The 19,454-nt window shown below is 42.9% G+C and overlaps 1 non-coding gene across 1 annotated transcript; it reads right to left on the minus strand.

Moving 5' to 3' along the window:
* Positions 1 to 17,491: 17,491 nt before the first annotated feature.
* On the minus strand, positions 17,492 to 17,597 carry LOC124103140 (U6 spliceosomal RNA). Its single transcript, XR_006855116.1, has one exon. It is a non-coding gene; the product is annotated as a U6 spliceosomal RNA (small nuclear RNA).
* Positions 17,598 to 19,454: the final 1,857 nt, after the last annotated feature.

Here is a 19,454-nt window from a genome sequence, read left to right on the forward strand (position 1 = left end):
CTCTATTACTGACTCCGCAATGCTCTCCCAGATCAGGCTCCCCTCCTGAGCCATTTCATTTGTTGTGTGGCCAATGGCAGCAATAACACTGAGCAAATGCAGTCCATGCTCTCTCTTCCTGAACACGAGTTGCTTAGGACACACCTCCAGTTACTAAGTCCCACCCACCTTCTCATCATCTTCTCTGCTCCTCTTTTTCCATCACTTTGCATCCAGTCATTGTCTGTTGATAGGTCCCACCCTTCCGGTGGCATCCCACAGAACCTCATTACCATCTCTTCTATTTTATCCCACTAACATCTAGGCCACTGTATCCCATTAGGGGGCAGTGTTGGGCTAAGGATGGTCACCTCCTAATCTGAAGCCCACATTGCATATATTCTCACTCAAGTTTTATTTGTCTGATCAAAACTAAAAGCACAGATTGCCCCTTCATGCTAGAGACAATTGGGGCAGAAAATAGGGCAGAGCTATGAATTCAAGGGTAACAAAAATGACATTATCAAAGACTTTGGCCAAAACAATTGTTCCATGCAACTCTAAGGAGCGTTTACTCTGTGTCCAACACAGGAAACCAATGGAGGAAAAGAAGAGGAACCAAGAGGGAGAAGGTGTCTTTCCTGACACACATGTTACCTAGTATCGAATATTTTCACAAAATTTTGTTTCTGCTTAAAATGTAATTTCCCCTTGAGTTCATGGCCTTAAGCTGGCAAAATCCCCTCCTAGTCCTGCCAGAGCCAAGTTTCTGCCAGCACAGGCTGTCTCAGGGGTCACAGAGCCCTCCTCCACAGCCAGCCATGTCTGCCACCCTCCCTTCAGGGTGCTGGCCAGGACCCCAGCGACTCCCTGGTGGCCTCCCCTGCCAATCACAAGCTCTCGGAGGAACGTGGGCTGGAGGCCAGTTTTTCTCCATTTGCTCCACGATCATGCACAGAAAAGATCAGGTCACCCTTCAACCTTGGAAAGATCTTCCACTCTCAGGGCACTTTATTGGATGACACACTTTCTTTCTTCCACAGAGGAGGCCAATTCTGTTGCTCTTTGAAAAGCTCCCTTAAAAATATTCAAGATCTGAATTTAAAAAAAAAAATTCAAGGTTTGAATGAAGAAACTGAAATGAATGTCCGAAGGATCTCAATGAAATGAAACAACCACTGAAGGGTTCAAGTGTGTGACCTTAAAATTAATATAGCCTGGGCCCTGACTGAGGGATGGATGCAGTCTGAGCCTTCTACTAAAAGCTCAAAGGCGGCACCACCAGCAAAGAAAGAGGGATTGTTTTCTTCCCCAAACTTGGATAGATAGATAGATAAAAAGAGAGAGGGAGAAAGCAAGAAACATGTGAGAAGAAGACCCAGTGAGCTCACTGAGGAAAATGGATTTCGAAATCATCAGGAGTAAAGGAGGCTTGTACCCTCTGAGGGGGTCTCTGAAAGTCACCTTTGGATGTGACATCCGAGGTATTGAGATATGTGAGGGACACTGTGAGCTGAGCCTGTGTCAGCAGGTAATAGCGCTGGCTTACCTCCCATGTGTTTCCTGGGCCTCCCTCCCCATCCACAGATAACGAGCTTGGAATGGAAAGAGCTACTGTGGCCCTGTCTCAAGTCTCTCACCTGAGAGCTTGAAGAACACCAGGAGTGGGAGTGTGGTGGGGATGTCAGCGAGGCAGAGCGCAGCTCTCTGGAGCTCCTGGGGAGAGGAAAACATCCTCCCACACACTCTCCTGTCTAAATGGACTCCTGACTCTCTTCTTTCTCTCCTCCTCTCCTAAAGGCAGGGGCCATTGAAACTTTTGTGAATTGCAAAGCAGGCCCAAGATTTTAGTGAACCCTTTGATCCAGAAGAGGAAAGGAAGGAATACTGTTAGGGTCTGTAAACAAGTCAAGAGGGCGCCTGGCATTTTGCCAGAGGGAGTGGTTTGTGAAGTAACGCCAGTGAGCCATTAAGTGTGGAGATTCCTTATTGGTTGACTGCTGTATCTAGTTTATGTTAATTAAGATAAGCTGTGTGGAATGTATATATACCCCTCCGGTCCTACAATAAACGGCTCCCACTTCTGCTGTATCAATCTACACAAGTTCCACGTCACCCCCCCCCATGCCCACCCCGTTAATTTGCCCAGCCAGCAAGGCTGCGGCAGAATACCACTACACAGCCACTCCTGAAGGACCAAGGAGATGGCCATCAGGGGAGCTGGGCTTCTCTCATTCAACACTCGCCTGAACCTAGAAGCCCATGGTCCCTGCCTGGACAGCCCTGAGCCCCTCCTGGGCCTGCACAGCCTTCCTCCCGTCCTCCTGAGAGCAGATCCATGAGTCCTAGACCTGGGCACCCAAGGCAGAAGGTGCCTGTGAGTTGCCTGACACATGGTGCTCTGGTGCGTAAACTGGAATTTCACATCCCTACGCACAGGCTACCCGGTGAGATAGGCAATGATGGAGGCTGCTACCCGTTAGTATGAAATCAATTTATATTTGACCATAAGAGTTGACCATAACACTATACGTAGGTAGGGTGGAGCGAGGGACAGAGGGGCTGTCTGGCTCCACGGCTGGTCCTAAGCTAACACAGTAGGCCTCCAGGTGTCTAATCAATGGTTCTAACACCCCTAATGGCATTACATTGCCCCAAACCCAGCTGAAGCCTACGAGGGGTTTCGTTTCCTATGCCAAGTCCTAACTTGTGTATTTTGTGGGTGACTCTGGGGCATTCTCTGGAATCACCGACAAAAGGTGCCATGATCAGTGAGCCAGGTCCACCAGGGCAGCAGGACAGAGAAGAGCATACGATGCCTGCTGAGGACAAGCATTTTAATACTTCCCACTCCTGTGCCCTTCCGACTGGGTCCTATGTTACCCTGGAAAGTCCTACGGAGAGCAGAACAGGTCAAGGCTAGACTCCTCTTGGAACATGCGGGTTTTATTTTCTGGACACCAGAACACATCCCTTCTGTTAACCCATGCTGATGGATGGTTTTGGGCCATGGCTTAACTGGAACCCCTCCTTCTTCTAGAAGCTGCCCCTCTGTCCTCATCAGGGCCTTTCTCCCGGCACCCATGTGGCTGCAGTAGCCCCACTTTGCCCATCCAAGCGACCTCAGGCACTTGGGAAGAGCTGATGGGTGACAGAGGATTCCCCACCTTCCAGTCTGCCCTGTGTGGGCCCAAGTAACTGGAGTAACAGATCCAAATAGTCAGAATTCTGAACTCTGAATCCTCCTCTGACAGGAGGTAACTGAGACAATGAGGTTCTACACCCACAGTACAGAAAAAACCCCATTTACAGACTATCATTTTTATGTTTTAAAAGATATCAAAAATTACTCGGTCCAAAATCCCTAATTATTTTGAAAACTTTTTGAAGCTTTTTTATCTTATTTATTTATTTATTTTTATGTGGTACTGAGGATCGAATTCAGTGCCTCACACGTGCAAGGCAAGTACTCTACCACTGAGCTATGGCCCCAGCCCCCAAGTGCCTAATTTTTCCAAGAGAGGAACTGAGACTCTGGATGTTTAAACTCTACTTGAATTTTATAGAATAAAAAGCAAATCCAGCAATCTTTTGCTACAACTCTGCTTGACGGCCAATATTTCTACCCAGCCCTGACAAAAGATACTCAGCAGTTTTTCCTCTCAGAAGGTGTGTCCTGAGTAATTTTCCCTAGCACAGGCTAGACAGATGGGGGACAGAGGCTTTTGCTATAGCCACAGGCCACCATGTCCCCAGGAAGCATTAGAATCCATTGGATCATGGAAACACGAACTTCTCTGCTGCTTCTCACTATTTACACTAAAGACAGTCCCCTTAGTTTTTAGCTGGTAGCAAACACTGCTCAGTCTGCACAAAAGGCACTAAGGTGTAAACTTATGGCTGCAGAGTACAGTGCAACCCAGTCACTTTTAAGAGACTGGTCCAGGGTGTCTCATAGATGCAAAAAAAAAAGAAGAAGAAACAAAGAAAATTTAGGAGATGTGTGTGAAAGCAAATACTCTACCTGTTTTAGATCCTTTGATATCCTTAGGGATTTCCAGTATAAAACAATTTTATAATTATTAGTGAGCTACTATAAGTTAAATCGACCTGTACTGTGGCAGATGAGCACTATTGCAAAAACAACTGGAAAAGTTGGATAAGATACCAAAACACTGAATAAAACCCCCTTGCATAAGAAAGTCATTAAGGAAGCAAGGACTTCAGGGATCCAGGTCCTGGACAAATTGTGTGTGGAGGTGACCACGTCATTTGGCTCAGCTTTCTCTGTTAAGAAATTCTCCAATTATTTGTCAGTTCAGGGGAAAGAGCTTAGTATGTCAAATGAAGAGGCAAAGATGCTGATCAGATATTTGGACAGTCTCTTGAGGCTAAACAGACAAAAATCAGAGTTTGAGAATGATAAGGCACAGAGGACAGATGGAGCTCATGTCATGGAGGGAGGACAAATGAAGAGGCTTGAAGCATATTGGGGGTCCCTCTCCCTTCTGGGGGTTTGCTGATTCCCAGGCAGCACACGAGCAAGAGGTTGACCTCAACTTCTCACCAGACCAGGGAGGTAAGAATGAGGTCTCAGGGCCAGACAAGGAGGTGATGCCAACACCCCAGGCTGCTGGCTGGAGCTCCTGCTAGTCTGTATCCCAAGAGCGTGACCCCACACAGAGTCTTTATCAAGACTGACACCCAGGAACAAGTTCAACCTCTGTCAGGGAGATCTCTGTCTACTTTCACGGAGTGTCAAAAAGAAGGTAGATCCTCTCTGGATGATGATACCATCACCCAGAGCCTCTGCCATTTTTCATATATAATACCTGGCATTAAATTTAAAAGTCACTAAGCATACCTTGGTGCAAGACTAGGGAAAAACACAATAGGATCAAACCCAAAGACGATCGGATATTGACGTTTGTGACACAGGCTTTTAAAAGTTTGTATTTAATTTGTTTAAGATGAAGAATTTTATGAGAGTAAGACGTGAATTAAAATTCCATAGCAGATAAAATAATAATTAAAGTTAAAAACTCAGATAATAAATTGTACAGAAAGTTAGATGCACCCCCCCCAAAAAAAGTTGATGAGCTAAAAAGAAAAGTCAATAGAAATGTCCAGACAGAAACAGAGAAAGAAAAAAAAAATGGAATAAAAGATACTGAAAACAGTATCAAATAAATGTGAACTTAGGGAGAAAGGTCTACAATATAGAGAACACAGAAAACAGTATAAAATAAATGAGGCTTAGGGGAGAGGTGTGAAATACATTATTGCAGACTCAGAAGAGGAGGAGAGAGTATGGACAGAAAATTTAGAAGTCATTTTCAGTAGCATCAGAATTCATGATTTACCTCAAAATAAATCCAACAAGATGTGTGTGAAGACCTCTTTACTGGTAATTATAAAATATTGTTGAAGAAATGTAAAGAGGAAAAAACTAATGAAAGCAAATTTCATATTCATGGATTGGAAGACTGAATATTATAAAGACATTTGGCTCAGCTTTCCAAGCAAACCTATAGTAAATGTTAATTTTGTTTTGCCTTATTTTAGTGGAAATGAAACCTGGTTCTAAAATTAATGGGAAATGCAAAGGATCTAGAAGAACCAAAGCAATCTTAGTGGAGTTATAGAAGTACCAAAACTTTATTTTAGAGCCATGATGATTCTGGCAACATGTGAGTGACACAGGTGAGACGGACAGACTGATCACATTCGACTTACAACAAAGGCTACAATGAAGAGCATTGAGAAAAGAGTGGTTTTCTCAAATAATAGTGCAAACCATTCTGTGTGAAACAAAGATTTTTGACCCTTTCTTCAAGTCAATACTGATAGTGCTTATTTAGCAAATTCAAGTAGAAATCCCAAAGGATTTTTTAAACTTAGCCACAGTTGCCACATCATTTGGAGCCTGCGTAAATGGCCTCCCATTTCTTGCCCTCCCTAAAGAGATTCAGAAATGGCTGACTAGCTCTCTGTCTTCAATCCTGTCTCGAATTGGAAAGCCAGCCCTCAAGGTCAGGCAGCCTGGTGGCTGGGCCTAGGCCCAGCAAGGTCAGTCCCAGGAGGCAGTCAGATAGTAACCAGGAAGCCTTTGAGAAAACCTGGGCCTTCTGCGGGTTTCCTGGGGGGCAGGAGTGAAGGGCCATGATCCCCTAACTCTTCTTGGTACTTGAGTCCTACTGGACTTCAGTTTGTCCTGGAGGGGCACGGTCAAAGACCTCACTGGTCACTAATCATTCATCTCTGTCTTGTCTTCCTCTGCTCTTTGCCCTTGTTCCCATTCAAGTTCTAGCAAACTGATTTGCAGTTGAGTGAGCCCTTATCTTTTACCTGAAGCAATAACAACAGCTTCCATTTAGCGTGGATACACTGCACAGCAAGGGCTTTACATGCAATCTGTGATTTATGCGTCTTATAACGAAGCTGAAGGGAAGTGTTTATTATTATTATTTATTAAAAAAAAGAAAGTTAGGAAGTTGCCTAGTTTGATGTAGTGAGCAAATTGTACAGCAAGGATTCCAATTCAAATCTTCCTGTCTGCCATGTTCATGGCCCTGTAATACTCCAGCTCCCATGTCATTGACACTCCATTTCTGGAACCTCAGCCTCTGAATCCTAGAGATTTGCCTGGCCTTGGAAGGGAAGTAGTGCTTGCAGGTTTCAGACCCTTCATTTTGTACTCCTCAGCTCAGCTTAGCAATCAATAACCACCCAGAGAAGAAAGGACCCTCACAGATAGGCGAGGTGCGAGGGGAGGAAGGAAAAGGCATGGAGGCGAGGTGCGAGGGGAGGAAGGAAAAGGCATGGAGGTGCTCAGTAATACACCTGGAATCCCTGTGTGGTCATTCCCTTCTCGGAGCCCATCTCTCTGTTCAGTTCTGCACTTGTGATCACCTCCTGAATTAGATTCAGGTTTGTTCTTTTACTTCATTCTGGTTTCTGCTCAAGTGCCATCTTATTAGTGACACTTGTTCTGAGTAGTGCATCAAAATGACAGCTGACAGTCACTCTCCATCCCTTATTCTGCATTATTTTTCTACATAGCATTGATTATTACCTAAAATATTGTCAATTTACTTACTTGTTTACTATCTTTTTCCCCCCTCTACTTTAATCCTAATATAATTTGGGGAGGGCAAGTAAACTGCTTTATCTATAGGGCCTAGAACAGTTTTTGAAGCATATTGAGTGTTGAAAGTATTTGTTAAGTAAAAGACATATGATGGAGTTCCTAAATCATATTCAAAAGGGTGAAATAGGAAGGAAAACCGAGTTAACAAAAACCTGTTCTAAATGAACTTACAATCATAGTCTCTAAAAAGAGGGATGGGGGTGGATACAGTTTCACACCCAAGAGGGGAATGAAAACAGCAGACCACTCCAAGTTATCACACCTGTTGACTTTATGCAAAGTTTTAGAATCCAGCCTCCAGGACAGCCAACCTGTAGTGGGGCCTGAACCAGCCCTGGGGACAGGAGGGCAGGTGGGAGGAGGGCTACTGTAAATGTCCATCCCAAGAGCCTGAGAGGAGGTAAGCGGTATTTTCAGGCCCAGAAGAGATAGCAAATATTACAAATATCTTCTCCCACCTTTTTAAGCTTCTTTTTATTATTTTTCTGCTTTTTTTATGATAGCCACAATCATATAAAAGCTCTACACTTCATATATTTCTCTAATATTAGCAACTCTGCCTGTTTCCAGGTCAGAGCCCTCAAAATCATGGGAAAAAAAAACTGATTTGTGCTGGCCAAAGTTTTGGTTAACACTTAAAAGACTGGCTGAAGTCAAAAGACCTAAATCATTTAGTTGATTATAGGCCAGGCCATATATGACAATGTAGGCAAGCCAGAGATGTGGGGTTCATAAATAACCAATGAAATCAAGTGAATCAATCCACTTAAGAGACTGAAGCCAACTGTCTCTACATAGTCAACTACATAGTCACTACCAGTTACTAAGGGCAAATTTGGAAAGAACAGGTTATCTAAGGGAGAGAGGGACTTTGTTGAGTTGTTAAGAAGTCCCAATCAAATTACTTAGCTTGAATGGGACCAAATTAGCTCATTTGAAACTTGGGTTGTGTTTGTGTGTGCCTGGCAGGTGCAGGGCAGAAGGAGACAGTGATGTAGCATCTGGGTGCTGAAACTCTCCTAGTCCCCCAAGGATACACGTGCACAAATAAACAATCACCCCAAAAATGGGAAGAGCCATGTGGGGGATATGTGCAGGGAACCTGGAATCTCTGAAAGGTACCTCACCGCCGGGGGACTGCACAGGGAGGATGAACTGGAGGAGGTGATACTTCCTCTGAGTCTCAGGGGTGAAGAGGAGTTGGCCAAACCCGAGGAGAGAAAGCCCTTCCAAGCAGGGGACACAGCCTGCGAGTGCAACGCAGGTGAGAAAGAACACCCAGGAGAGAAAGGTACCTGCGTGATGCGGTGGGGTGTGGAAAGCATCGTTGACTGAGTCGATTTTAGCTGCATTCGTGGTTAACTCTCAGAAGTTTTACGTTGTGACCTAGCAAAATAGATCGGAAGTTTCTTGTTTCTTTTTACCAACTTTGTGTGATTCTAATATGCTTTTCCTATTCCAGGTCGATAAAAGTAATCTTTTATATTTTCTCTAGTACTTTTATTGTCAGCTTTTTCATGTAATTTTGTGAATGATGTTAAAAAGAGATATCCCTCTGTCTGCAATGTTATTTTTTCCCCACATTTCAAATTACAACAAGTAGACAATAGTCGAATCATTCAGAGTCCTAGAAGTCTCTTTAATTTTGTTCTCAATCTGACAATTGATTTGAGGGTTGGTTTATCATTGAACTTTCTTTTTTTCACATATGGTGAAAACAGTCTCTTCGGTGTATAGTTCTATGAACTCTACCATATGGTATCTTCATAGAATTATGTAACCACCATCGCCATAATGATGAGCCACTGGAAATCCACGTCCTCCAACCCTCCTCATTCAAGCCCTTCTTATTAAAACCCTTCCCCTCCCCCTGGAAACCAATGATCAACTGTCTTCCTCTATCCAGTGCCTTTCCCCAAATGTTATGTAAATGTGCTCACCCTGTGTAGCCTTTTGAGTCTAGCTGCTTTGACTTAGCATCATTCATTCATAAGCCATCTGTGTAGCTGCACATAATCAGCACATCATTCCTTTTTATTGTGAGTAGGATTTCATCCAGGTACAACTGTGCCATGGTTTGTTTATCCATTCACCAGTGAATTTTCCCAGACACCCTAATTTCTAGACACTGATAATCTAATATGGGTTTAAGGAATACAGTCTGTGCTATACTACCCTTTTCTATGTACTATGTCTTCTTTTTTTAAAAATACCATTTTATCAAATTGCTGTGTTGTTCTGTGTGTGTGTGTGTGTGTGTGCGTGTGTGTTGCTAGAGAATGAACCCAGAGTCTGGTGCTTGCTGAGCATGTGTTCTACCACTAAGCTGTACTCTCAATCCTAAATCAACATTTAAAATGTTTTGAACCATCATTCTCAGGATATTCTAGAATTTTTAAAATCTTTGAACATAAAGTATATAAACTTGCCCCCCCCCACTATTTTGATGTAACAAGCTCTTGCTTTGTTTTATCATGGCAAGTAACTAATAGATTGTGTTTTATCAAAGTTTTTCCATTCATTCAATAACACACAATTTTTTAAATAAAGCTATACTGACCACTCATAAGTGTATTCACATGTGATACTTGGCCTCTTAAAACTGAGCTTTTTATAACTAAACTAGTAAACTATAAAAATAAGAAAATTGATTATACATATGTATACATACCCATACACAATATATACATGATGTTCGTCTTGATACAGGTTGAAATTTGCACTGTAGTATAGAAAAAAGATTATTATTAAAATAGTGTAGTGTCCAGTTTTTTTTTTAAATGATAAACTAGGTAAACTAGGGCAAGAACACAGCATAGAATTATGTCCAAAATGAAAATAAGGGGCTGGGGGTGTAGCTCAGTGGTAGAGGCCTTGCCCAGCATATGTCAGGCCCTGGGTTCAATCCACAGCATCATCGCAGAAAAAAGGCAAGGTTCATTCATACTGGAAACTACCTGGTAAGATTCTGTGCACCAGTTATCAATCCCAGGGAGTAGAACACCTCGCACAGGTTAGTGACCCCAGGGGAGGATCTTGCCGTCAGAGTAGACAAGGAGAACACACGGCAGTCCAGCCCTGGATGGAGTGATGCTTTACTTACACAGAGAGAAGGCACAGCAACATCGGCTTCAGTAGTGTTCTCCCAGCATGAATGGGCTCCATGCACCCCTCTAGTATCTCTACCATCTCTCCCTGGTAGAGTCTGAAATATTGAAAACTGGGAACACAGATGCACATGCTTAAGCAGAACAAAAGAGAACACACTGAGTCTGAAACAGGGAAAGAGACTCCCGAACAAAGCAATGAACTGGGCAGAGACTGTGGGGCTCTTACCTAGTGATGAGGAAGCCTTCCAAGTCAAGGGCTCTTTTGAGTAGCCCATTCAAGGTCCAGAGATGGCAAGCAGAGGGCTGCCTTCCCCAGTACCATCCTGACCACCTGTGCCAGAGTAACAGCTTCTCCCAGCCAGACAGAACACTGGATACGCTAGTTTGGCCCTTGGCCTTTTTTCCTTGTAGAAGCCAGACCTGTGAGAGTCGCCACCTAATAGAAAAATATGGAAAAGTTTAAGCTCAAATTCAGACTTCAGTATGTAGTGGAGCTTCTAAAACAAATGTAGGAACTGCAAGACAAGTAAACTTAGTGGATCTGGGATAAATTTAGGTAGAAAAGCAAACAATTTACCAACGTGAAAGGTTTATATAAAAGATATAATTTGAATAGAAAACTAATAACTTACCACATAAATATACAAATTCTTGAAAGAATGTAATGGATTTTTTTTGTTGTTGTTGTTGTACTGGGGATTGAGCCCAGGGGTTCTCTACCACTGAGCCACATCCCCAGCACTTCTTGTTTGTATTTTTTATTGTGAGACAGGATTTCACTTAAGTTGCTAGGGCCTCGCTAAATTGCCAAGGCTGGCCTTGAACTTGCAATTTCCTGCCTCAGCCTCCCTTGCTGCTGAGATTACAGGTGTGCACCACTGCACCCAGCACAATGGATGTATTTCTTTATTATTTTTAAATATATTTTAAGTATATTTTATTGGTTCTAATTAGTTATACATGACAGTAGAATGCATTTTGACACATCATACGTAAATGGAGTATAACTGCTCATTCAGCTGGTTGCACCTGATGTAGAGTCACACAGGTCATGTGATCATATATGCACATAGGGTAATAATGTCCAATTAATTCTACTATCATTCCTACCCTCATGCCTCCTCCCCTCCCTTCACTCCCCTCTGTCTAGTCCAAACTACCTCTATTCCCCATTGTGAATTAGCATCCACATATCAGAGAAACATTTGGCCTTTGGTTCTTTGGGATTGCCTTATTTCGCTTAGCATAATAGTCTCCATTTCCATCCATTTACCAGCAAATGCCATAATTTCATTCTTCTTTAAGGCTGAGTAATATTCCATTGTGTATTTATACCCCAGTCTCTTTAGCAGTGGATGTATTTAAAGTTAAAAATTGATGAATGTTATTACAATGCTTAATATTGTATAATATTCTGATAGGATTTTCTCATCTATCATGAAGAGTTTCTTTTTTTTCCTGAGTATAATCTCAAGAAACCAGGAGCTGGCATCCGGCCACTGCTGCTTGATAGCTCTAGTGCTAAGAAATGCAGTTCTGTCAGGAAAGGCATTCTCCTGCCTTTAAGTTTCAGAAGTCCTGCTGAAAAAAGAGGGAATCATATTGCATTGCTTTGTTTCCTGTTTGCTGTCTTCTCTAGCATGGTCTAATACCAGATAGCATTGTTTGGGTCATTCGGACTCCCTCTGTTTGGTGCTGCTTATTCTCTTACTTTGTGCATTTCAGTATTCACATGCCTGGAAGCTGTGGATATTAACGCCCCAACGCTTCTGGGCTCCGCTCCTGGATCTGTAGGTTCTCAACGTGGAGGGTTTCTGGGGCAGAGCTCTGGGGTGCACAACGTGGCGGGCGTGGGCTGGAGAGCTGGGCACAAGAGGGTCCTTGCTCTCCCACTTGCCCAACGAGAGATGGAGGTGGAGGCGCCTGGTTCCGAGGTGCAGGGACAGGATGCTTGACAGGAGCTGGCGTCTAGCGCAGTGCCCCAAAGCCAGTGCACCTGTCCTGGATCACCTGGTGACCAAGTTCCTTAGCAACTGGCCCAGCTCGGGGAGACCCTGCCTGCTGGAGCCACATTCGGAAAGAGTCTAGGAGCCGGTGGCAGGGTGCCTCGTCCAGCTTCTTTAGCTTTTAATTTTGATTGGTCTGCCCTGACCTGCTTTATACCCAATGTCTTGAGGATGCTATTCTGAGCTTTGCATATCTTGTGGCTGACTTTTCCATAACTACCATTCCTCTGATCAGTTTTATTTTCTTGTCCAATGTTCTATACATTTGGGAGGTTTTCTCCAATAGCTGATTTAAATTCCATTCCCGCCTCTGAGACATTGGCAAAGGCAGAGATGCTACTTAATTTCTGATTCAGAGCTCATTTCTGAAGGCCTGGTAGAAAATTTAGTTTTAGTTTTCATTGGACCTCCTCCTCCCCAGGTCATGCTGTAGATCTTACAGCGTCAAGGGTGGAAGGAAGCTCTTTAAACAGCCCATCCCTTCAGGGGCATGCCACAGGGAATGCAAACCAAAACCACAGTGAGATGCCATCTCACCACGGTTAGAATGGCTATTGTTGCTGGGCACAGTAGCCCACTCCTGTAATCCCAGTGGCTCAGAAGGCTAAGGCAGGAGGATCCTGAGTTCCAAGCCAGCCTCAGCAACTTAGTGAGGCCGTTAAAAAATTCAGCAAGACTCTGTCTCTAAATAAAATATAAACAAGGGCTGGGGATGTGGCTCAGTGGTTAAGTGCTCCTGGGTTCAGTTCCTGGTACCAAAAAAAAAAAAAATAGGTATTGTTAAAAAAGTAAAATATAACTTCGGGGGAGGGTGTAGAGGGAAAAGAAACTCTCATACATTGTTGGTGGGAATGCAAATTAGTGCATACAGCCATTATGGAAAACAATAAGGATGTTCCTCATAACAACTCAATATAGACCTAACGATGGATCCAGCTACCCCCCCCTTTGGGGTATGATCAAAGGAAATGAAATCAGCCATATCAAAGAGATACATATCTGCCCATATTTATTGTGGCAGTATTCATAATAGCTAAGATATGAAATCGACCCAGCTGCCCTTCAGTGGATGAATGGATGTGGAAGATGTGATCCATACACACAATGGAATGTTGTTCCACTGTGAAAAGTATGGGAATCCTGTCATTTGCAGTAAAATGAATAGAACTGGAAGACATAATTAAATGAAATAAGTCAGACACAGTAAGACAAGTACCATGTATTCTTTCTCATGTGTGGAAGTTTAAAATGGGCAGGGGAGGGGAGTTAACCTGAGTGTGGAATAGTGATTTCTAGAGCTTAGGAAAGGGCAGGTTGGTTAAAGGGAGGGTGGATTTGATCAGCACACAAGGTGTTAATGTAGTATGCTGCACCCCACTAATGTATACAAATAGTACATGTTGATTAAAAAGATTAACTCCCTTTCTAGGATTATGGGAAAACAAAAGCTAGGAATAGAGTTTTTTCAGGAAACATGTCTTTCCATCCTACCCTCTATCTCCTAAAACAGGGAGGTTGGGGAACCAGTTATCTGTTTGAAAGAGATGAAGGAAAAGAAGAAAATATAGGGAGGAAAGAACTCTTACAATAACTTTTCAAGATACTAAGTGGCTCTACACAAGGGTCTGCTCATCTCTTTCACCCCCTCGGATTTCTATGTGGCCGTCGACATTTTGAGTTCCCCGGGTTTCTTCCTTGTCTCCAGGTCCCTGTTCTCTCAACTTCTCTGCCATCTCCTCCTCTGAACTTTCACCTTTACAGGATCGCCCTTGACTTTCTGCTTTTGTTTTCAAAAGTCTCATCTTCTTCTTCATTTTAAACAGGTCACTCAATTTCTCTTACATTTTCTTCCAGCTCCAGAAAAAAGATCTGTTAGCCACTATATGTCTTCTTTCTCTGTTTCTCTGTTTATTCATTTCCCAAAGAGGAACCTATGCAGACTCAAAGCTTGCTAAATAAATAAATAAGCCTCTGCAGTTTGTTTCTGTCACCTGTTAAGGGTTGAGTTGTGTCCCCCCCTTTCAAATTCATATGTTGCAGTCATAATCTCCAGTATTTTAGAATGTGGCTTACAGCAGATATAATTAGTGAAACTAAGATGAGCTCATTAGAGTGGGTCCTAATCCAGTTTGACTGGTCCCCTAATTGAAAGGGGAAATTTGTGCACACGTACACACACACACACACACGCACGCACACACACACCATGGGAAGACGAAGGCAAAGATGGGATGGTACATTTTCAAGCCAAAGATCTCCAGAGATGACCAGTGATCTACCAGAGGCTAGGAGAGAGGCACGGGCAGATTCCCTCTCAGGGCCCTCAAGCTCTCCCTCCTCACACCCCAAAATCTGCCAAAAACATAAAGTTCACTTTGTGGCTTACCCCTAAACACCTCCTTGTTATTTATGAGATAACAGGATCAATTCTCTGGAATTTTCTGACTCCAGCCTAACTCCTGCTTTCTCCTGCCTTGTCTGCTCTGTTCTGGAATCACCAATGTGCGTCTGGGTATCCAGACTCACCAGGCCCCTCCCTGGCTCCACATCTTGGCTGTGCTGTCACAGCTGTCAGGCAACACGGTTCTCCCCACTTCTCTGCCCTGTCCCCTGCCTGGGTAACTCCCACTCAGTCTTCAATGTTTGGGTCCATCTGTAACTTTCTTGGGAAGCTTTCTATTATGGTTTGAGTATGAGGTTCCCTCCCCCCAAAGCTCCTGCTAATGCAGCAATATTCCAAGGTAAAACAATTGGGTTATGACCACTGTAACGAGTCATCCCATCCTAGATTGAACGGACTGACTGGGTGGTAACTGCAGGCAGTGAGACGTGACTGGAGGAGGCGGGTTCCTGGGGCCGTGCTCTGGAAGGGTTCAACCTCCCTGTGGCACCTTGGTCCTTCTCTCTCTCTCTCACTGCTTTCTTGTTGCCATCAAGCGAGCAGCCTTCCTCCACTGGGCCTTCTACCATGATGTTCTGTGTCACCTCAGGCCCAGAGCTGTGGAGTCCGTTGACCATGGACTGAACCCCTGAAACCAGGAGCCAAAATAAACTTTTCTTCCCCTAAGTTGTTCTCGTCAGGTCTTTTGGTCACAGAGTGGTAAAAGCTGACTAAAACACTTCCTAAATGCTCACAGTACTCCTCCTCTTTGACCCCCAAACACCTGGGTACATGTTTAACACTGCACTTACCTTATGGGATTGCAACCCTCTGTTCAGGTGTGCATCTCCCGGGACTTTAGCACAATGGTTTCCGGGGGTACTCAGTAAAGGTATGTGTGATTAGGCACTCATTGAATAAACAAAGAGTTCTAGGATGTCTGCTCAATGGAGAGATGCCTCCAATACAAATCCCCTTTGTGCTCTACCAAGAAATGGCAAACAAGGGTGTTTTTAGCAAAGGATCTTAACAAAGAGGAACACCCCAAAAGATCAGTGACCCCAAAACATAATGCCAAAGAATGTTTTCTAAGTGATCTGTTTTATTATGACATTCTGTCAGGCAAAGAAAGCCTCCTGAGAGCCATCAAAAGATCATTCTACAGATTTTAGACAATAATAGGAAAAAAAAAAAAAGCTTCATTCTTATCTGTGAGCGTCAGACATTTAAATCATCATATTTGTGTTTCCAAATCATCATTTTCATCATATAAAGAAATTCACAAGAAAAAGCTCTTATAGAATTTTTTTTTTCTATCAGGGAATGAACCCAGGGGCACTTAACCACTGAGCCACATCCCCAGCCATTTTAATTTTTTTATTTAGAGACAGGGCCTCGCCAAGTTGCTAAGGCTGGCTTTGAATTCCCAATCCTCCCAAGCCACTGGGATCACAGGCATGTGCCACCGCGCCTAGCACTCTCATGGAATTTTAAGCATACAAACATATGGGCACACTGTGAGGCGTGAATACACACTTCCTCAGTGGTTTTTCCCTCCGTCAACCACGGCACCCTGGGCAGCTCAGATGTGGAGACTCTGGGTCCCCTTTAGGAGGTTCCCTGTCACCTGCCCTCTAGCTGACATGCTCAAGCAGCAAGTTAAAACTATGAGAGGTAGTGGTTTCTTCCTTATTCCCTCTCCACTGTGCTGTAGAGGAAATCAAATCCATCTTTTTCCTGGTGTCTGTACCTCATCTTTCCTAGACACTCTGGAATAATCCATGGCCACAGGAGGGTTTCTTCACAGAGGCAGGGTCCCAGCAGAGACGGTCTCCTGGCTTGTCCCCCAACTTCCGTACACTGCCTGAAATCAGCCAACAAGCACAGACACTCTAAGGAGCTCTTCCAACGTCACCTCAGTTCATCTCTGCTCCTTCCCCCAGTGTCTGTCACGTTCACACTTGGGCTGCAGTCCTTCACCTTTCACACCACTCCACAGTGTCCACTTGTCTGGGAGATTAGCAAGGAGGGACTAGAGATTGGAAGGAGAGCCCTGGAGTGGGTCTGTGACCTCTAACCTGGCAACTGTGTCCTTGTTCAAACAGGGACTGAGTAGCCACTGAGCACCAGGAGCCTCAAGGCTGACTCGCAGCTGGAATGTCCCCATTTCACCTTCATGTGGCTCCTGGGAGCTCTCCATAGAGAGATCCGGGAACCTGTCCTGCTTTGCCTAGATAATAACTGTCCCTGATTGGACTATAGCACCGTAGGCTCATAGGATCTCAGGGCGGGAAGGGACCTCAGCAGAACTGCTTTTCTTTAATTGTGTGCAGAACAAATCCAGCCTGTGCATCGGACATGCCTTTCAGGGTCCGAGGACTGTCATGTCCTGTTCTGAGTCATTTTTTTCCTTTTCATTCTCTGGTCCCCTCACTGGTCTCCGTTTTTACAAATCTCATTTGTCTTTTCTAAATACAATCATATAATTTAATTGTAGTTCTGAACAGCAACTACAATCATATGTATTATAAAGCACTAATTTACATAAAGATCTATACTTGCCTAATTCAGTTAACAAATGCAGCTTCGTAAGTTGCTGACTACAGCTTGTATACGCCCTCATATTAACTTGCAAACGAACTGCCTCTAAGTTATAATACACAGCATAACTGAAAGATGTTTTCTTGGTGTTGCTATTTTATGAAAGTTAAGCATTTCTAAAGTAGGAATTTAACTATTATATCAGGTTCCAGGAACTTCCTCAGCCCTTAGGGTCATTACCAAGGTTATACAGGGTTTGTGGGAGTTAAGGAAAGGCACAAAGCACCATTAGCAAGCTCAAGGAAATATGAGTTGTGGTAAAAATAAAAATACAGACTGCTTCATGAATTCATGTGTCATCCTTGAACAAGGCCATGCTAATTTTCTCTGTATTGTTCCAATCTGAATATATGTGCTGTCGAAGCCGGCACTGAATCTCATTTCTCTAAATCTCTTCCACCAGGTGCTACCAAAGATGAAAAAAGTTCTGTTTAAGCTACAAGTGGCATTATGTTTATGGATGTCTTTGAAAGTCCCCTAATAATATCAACAAACCAAGTAAAAAATACATGTTCCATGTGATTCTTTAAAAACTTTTGATTTGACTTACCTAAATAATTACTAGGGTAGCTAGTCCTTATATACCTTCACATCATGGGAAAGTATCAGGCCACACACATTGGATATCACATAGGAGCTGAATCTAGAGGTTTGTAGACCTTCTGTGCCATTTCCTGGTTATGTGACCTAGGAGAAATCACCCACCCTCTCTGAGCCTCTGAGTTTCCTGTAAAGTGGGGATAACAAGAGTATGCAACTCGAGGCTGCAATGAGAACTAAGTGTGTTAAATTCTGTACAGTCCTTAGAATAGAGTGTGTCATGTGGGTGATGTTACAGAAGTGTTAAGTTTATGAAATAATACTTCATGTTTTATGAGGGTTATGTACCCCATGTATATAAGTACATCAGGTGCTTTCCTCAAAGAGTGACTTATTAATGAGAACAACCTAATGGTGCAGGAATATTGTTTGCTGTTGCATCAAAACAGCAAACAATTTGAAGTTCAGTGGAATAAAGTAATTTGATCATTCTTATATAGTCAGTATCTCAGAATTTGAACATAGGGCCTTTGTTCTCTCAAATAGTAGGCCATCTGCCACCTTAACCAGAACAGAAATGGAATATTCTCCTTATCACAGTTCGGGAGTCCCCCTGTCTCTGGGATGAGCTAGATCAGGAAAACCCAATCCTGTCTTCTCCCTACTCTTTCTCTATCACTAAGAGCAGTCTCCTTTCCCAGTTTCACATCAATTCCAAATAGAGGACACTTATGGACCTTCAATAATGCACAGCTTTTCAGACAATCCCAGATATGCACATATAGATTCCAAGTGTATACAGAATGATGCATATTGCAGTTTAAAAATGTTAAACTGCGATATGCATCATTCTGTATACACTGATTTTATATTTGGGTGAATTATTTTAGGGTAGAAATACAGAAGCTGTATTACTGAATCAAAGAACTTAGATGTTTTCTTAACTCAATGCATACTACCAATGGGTTTCAAAAGAATTGTGTCATTTATAAAGCCACCATTAATACAGCATTGATGTTATACTTATTATCTGTTTAAGATTCATAATTTTTAATTATAACATTCACAAGTTATTTAATTATATTTGTAATATTAACTCCAAATTTATACTATGTATGAATGTTACAATAGTTATTATATTGATAAGGACAAGGTATTAATTTACTAGATGAAAGATGCACATTTTTTGTTAGTTGTATCAAATTTATCTTTTGCATGTGTTTTTTAAGTTTGTTTTTCCTCCTTTATAAATCGTTCCTTCTGCCATTTGATCATTCATCTGCATAACTACACTATGATACAACCTACCTTTGGCTGAGGAGAGCATTGAACACAGTTCAGATTCAAAGGCTTGTTTTGTCTAGATGCCCTTCAGTGGATGAATAGATAGAAAAATGTGGCATATATACACAATGGAATTTTACTTAGCAATAAAAGAGAATAAAATCACGGCATTTGCAGGTAAATGGATGGCGTTGGAGAATATAATGCTAAGTGAAGTTAGCCAATCCCCCCAAAACCAAATACCGAATGTTTTCTCTGATATAAAGAGGCTGATTCATAGTAGGGTGGGGAAGGGGAATATGGGAGGAATAGACAAACTCTAGATAGGGCAGAGGGGTGGGAGGGAAAGGAAGGGGGCAGGGGATTAGCAAGGATGTTGGATGTGATGGACATCATTATCCAAA

The sequence above is a fragment of the Marmota monax genome, unplaced genomic scaffold (assembly GCF_021218885.2).
Source record: "Marmota monax isolate L192 unplaced genomic scaffold, Marmota_monax_Labrador192_F-V1.1 WCK01_AAM20220418_F8-fsc00039, whole genome shotgun sequence".
In the NCBI taxonomy this organism is placed as follows: Eukaryota; Metazoa; Chordata; class Mammalia; order Rodentia; family Sciuridae; genus Marmota; species Marmota monax.